This window comes from Nicotiana tomentosiformis, chromosome 7, assembly GCF_000390325.3.
Source record: "Nicotiana tomentosiformis chromosome 7, ASM39032v3, whole genome shotgun sequence".
NCBI lineage: Eukaryota > Viridiplantae > Streptophyta > Magnoliopsida > Solanales > Solanaceae > Nicotiana > Nicotiana tomentosiformis.
Window position 1 is genome coordinate 130,576,997 of NC_090818.1, and position 2,803 is coordinate 130,579,799.

Below are 2,803 nucleotides of genomic sequence, written 5' to 3' on the forward strand. Positions count from 1 at the left end.
ATGGTTATTCTTATTTTGATGATCCTTGTCCATATTGTGGAGGACCCCACTGGTGGAAAAATTATCAGAATGTTCCCAGGAGCGAGTTGTGCGCACAATCTCAATCCTTTGAGTGGAATATTTGTAATATGTGTGGTGGTCAAGATGGCCATTGGGATGGTTGTCCTAATTTTGTTCATCCTTCTCTGAGCCCTTATTATGATCTTTCTAATGATATTTCTGAGTTTGATAGGGGCAATGAAGTGCAGGATATGGAGCCTGATGCATATATTAGGGATATTCTGAGGCAAGTAGCAGAGCAACAGGATGAACTCAAAAAAGATATGAAAAGAATGAGGGCAGCAATCACAAGAATGAAGGCCAATATGGAAGAATTGAATGAAGAGAGCGAGTACCAGCAAGAGAAAATTTTTGAAAAAGAGGAGATTTTGAGCCAAACTTGGCCGGCAGAACAGGCTGAAAAGTTAGAAATATATGAAGCTCAACATGAGGAACTTACTGATGGGATGAGACACTTTATAGAGGGAAGATCTAAACTGGGACAAGGGATCTATAAATTTGTCACTACTATTCACGACTTGCAAGATAAATTAAATGCAAAGGTTGTTGCGTCTATCGCCCAACAAAATAGTAATGAGTTGTCAGAAGCTGAAAAGGAGCTTATACGCCAAATTGAGGAGCTAAAAGTGGAGAGCCAATCATTCGAGCATATTTCTGTTGATGATGCCCATGTTGAGAAAAGTACACTAGAGCCATGCGAGGTAGCAGATAATGTTATATTTGAAGACTCTAATGTGTGCACATATGAGGATATAAATAGTAATACAATTCTAAAGTTGGGGCGTGTTGGTCCTCATTCTAAACATTTTTTGACATTGTATTTGGATGATGACATGGAAATCGAGTCATCTAAGCCTTTGGAGGAGTCAATGGAAGAGGAACATGATGCCTATATTTTTGAATTTGTCATGCCAAAAAGCAAAAAATACATTTCTCATCTAAAGGCCGAGAAGTGTAGAGTGAAAAATTTATTACTTGGCCTGGTTATCTTTGTAGCCCCACCACTGGAGCATAGCCGCAAACTGGATGCCATGTTAGGGGCTCAATTCATAAGTTCGAGGTGGAGGCAAAAAGTGGTTCACGTCGTGCCGCTACGTTAAATCAGGCGCTTGTTGGGAGGCAACCCAGCGTTACTGCTTTCTTTTATTTTTGTTCACTTTTTATTTTATTTTATTTTTATTATTTTGTAGTATTTATTTTTGTTTTGTAGGATTATGAGCATAGGAAGCAAAGCCATTAGAAGAGTGCAAAAGCGAGCTAGATGGTGAGGACTAAGTGTGGGGTGCCCACACAAAGGACGATGCCTGGGGAAGTCTGAGTACCTCGTGAGCCGCTATTGCTTCGGCCTTTGGCCTACCAGGGAGTCTCGTTTACCCTCTTATTATTTATAATGTGCATTGAGGACATTGCAAAATTTTAAGTGTGGGGTGAGGAGATCGTTTGGATGAGTTTCTGTGCTATTTTAGCTTAGTTGTAGTACTCATTCTTAAGTGTAGTAGCTTTTGTGAAAAAAAAAAAGAAATATATATATATATATATATATATATAGTATCTTTGTAGATAGTAATAATCCCCTGTGGTTTTTCTTTGTGCCTCGGTTCTTTTCCATGGGATGTAGTTTGAACCGGGTAATTTTGTTTTCTTTTTAGAGTAGAGTAGGAATGTAGGGAATAAAAGGAGGAAGAATGATGAACCTAGGTGACCTTGACTTGGTTGATAATGGCATATTTAGGCTTTTACATATGTAATATCTTCCCTTCTCACTCTGAAATTATTGATGATGCCTTGTTAAATTGGATAGCATGTTTTGTGGCGCCTATTTCTCATTTTCTTGACTTATGTTCACCTTGTGTTTAATACTTAATATCTCGTTGCTCCGTGAATACTTGCATTGCTTGAGAGTCGGAATGTGATCGTCCTTAGTGAGTCATGTGCCATGTGTGGTGAGGTTTTTTGTGTTGTCCATGTAGTGTACTTGTGTCTAGAACTTGCCCGGTATGTGAGTTGAAGCGAAATTTTAGGTGATGCTCGGTTTGAAAAATGATTTTAGGCTTTCTTTGATCTTTTTGAGCTTATTGCTTATCACAAATAAAATCTATCCCTAGTTAACCCTTTTGAGCCTGTAGACCTTTTATTTGGTACCCACATTACAAGCCTATACCCTTTTTATTCTTAATTGATATTGTTTTGATCCTTTTACCTCTTAAAGCACTTTAATTGTTAGATGAGCGCTAAAAGAAGTAAGAAGGGACTAAGTGTGGGGTGACTTTTGAGTGGAACCAATGAAAGAAAGAAGGGTGCACTTATTTTGTAAAATAATACACCACTAGCGGAAATTGAAAGAAAGAAAAATATAAATGAATAAATTGTTGTCTTGTTCTTGCTAGTGGGTATGAACTAAAGTAGTGCTTAAAGAAAAAGGGACTGTTTTGGGGGTGATATTGTTTGTGAAATTGAAGTGGGGTTGAAGAAAAAAAATGCTTAAAGTAATTTTGTGATGTATTAAAGTGCTTAGGAGGGTGAGTCACTATTCCTTAAATATATCCTACCCGTCCCTTAGCCCACATTACAACCATGAAAAAGTCCTAATTGATTTTAGATCGAGCGAGCTTACATTAGTAGAGATTTACATTAAGGGCAAGCCTATGGTACTAATTTCATGCATGTGACTTCTTTGTGAGAGTGAGCGATTTTCTTTGATATATGTGAGTCATTAAAATATATTTGATCATGAGATTCGAAT